Source organism: Arachis ipaensis, chromosome B3, assembly GCF_059453495.1.
Source record: "Arachis ipaensis isolate K30076 ecotype BB chromosome B3, ASM5945349v1, whole genome shotgun sequence".
Lineage (NCBI taxonomy): Eukaryota > Viridiplantae > Streptophyta > Magnoliopsida > Fabales > Fabaceae > Arachis > Arachis ipaensis.
In genome coordinates, this window is record NC_142438.1 from 39,251,178 (window position 1) to 39,252,498 (window position 1,321).

At 36.3% G+C, this 1,321-nt stretch overlaps 1 pseudogene; it reads left to right on the top strand.

Moving 5' to 3' along the window:
- The first annotated feature begins 736 nt into the window (after positions 1–736).
- LOC148570360 (U1 spliceosomal RNA) lies at positions 737–881 on the top strand (annotated as a pseudogene).
- The last annotated feature ends 440 nt before the right edge of the window (positions 882–1,321 follow it).

A 1,321-nucleotide genomic window follows, 5' to 3' on the forward strand; every position in this document is an offset into this window, starting at 1 on the left:
TTATACTAATTTTGGAGATTTGATTGCTACGGAAACTCTAAATTAGTTGTTGAATGGCATTTGTTTTCTCAATTGGTTCAAAACTCTCAACTCTATTGGAAAGAAAACAAGCAAAGTGCTTACAAAATATAACAAATACCAATTCTCCAGCTACAATCACAAGCAAAACAAAATACTCTCACACATACTCATTTATATAACACACTCTCCTCTGCTTTCCAAAATACAAAAAAAAAAAGAGAGATAACTGCTACGGGTTTAGCAACACTAACCTGACTAGAAACAGTTTTCTTCCTTTTGCTAGGCCTTGTTTTTATGCTAACTTTCGTTGGAACTTTTTTTCATTTATGGCTGCCCTCTAAAGTTGTTTCAAAGTTGCTTCCTCATCACTGCAATACATTATCAATTAAGATCTAACTTTTCAAGTCTTGATTGTTTCTCTTTCTATATCTTCTGGTTTATTGTTACTTTTATTCTTACACCCATAATTTACTTTGTTCTTCAGCCTTGTCAGGTTTTCTCTAGTTTTTTTGTTGGTTTTTTCTTCTTTTGTTACTTTCTTTTCTTTTTCTTTTTCTTACATGTGTATCTGATCCCTTTTTGTTTGAAATTTCTCCTGCTCTTTTGCTTATGGATGGAAAGAAGACGCACTGTACTGATGTACCACATCAGAGAAATATGCCTCTAAGAATGTTGCAATGCCATATAAAATGAAAGGCATGACGATAATTACAACATACTTACCTGGACGGGGTCGATGGGTGATAAAAAAGGTCCATGGTCTAGGGTAGCGACCTCCATTGCACTTGGGAGGGTTGTTGTCCTAAGGTCTACCCAAGTGGTTGAGCCTATGTCATAATTTGTGGTAGTGGAGGCCTGCATTCACGTGGTGTAAGACTGATGAGCGGATAATTTATACACTTTTTGGCATTGTTTTTAGTATGTTTTTAGTAGAATCTAGTTACTTTTAGGGATATTTTCTTTAGTTTTTATGTTAAATTCACATTTCTGGACTTTACTATGAGTTTGTGTGTTTTTCTGTGATTTCAGGTATTTTCTGGCTGAAATTGAGGGACTTGAGCAAAAATCAGATTCAGAGGTAGAAGAAGGACTGCTGATGCTGTTGGATTCTGACCTCCCTGCACTCAAAGTGGATTTTCTAGAGCTACAAAACTCAAAATGGCGCGCTTCCAATTGCGTTGAAAAGTAGACATCCAGGGCTTTCCAGCAATATATAATAGTTCATACTTTGACCGAGTTTAGATGACGTAAAAGGGCGTTGAACGCCAGTTCTATGCTGCTATCTCGAGTTAAACGCCAG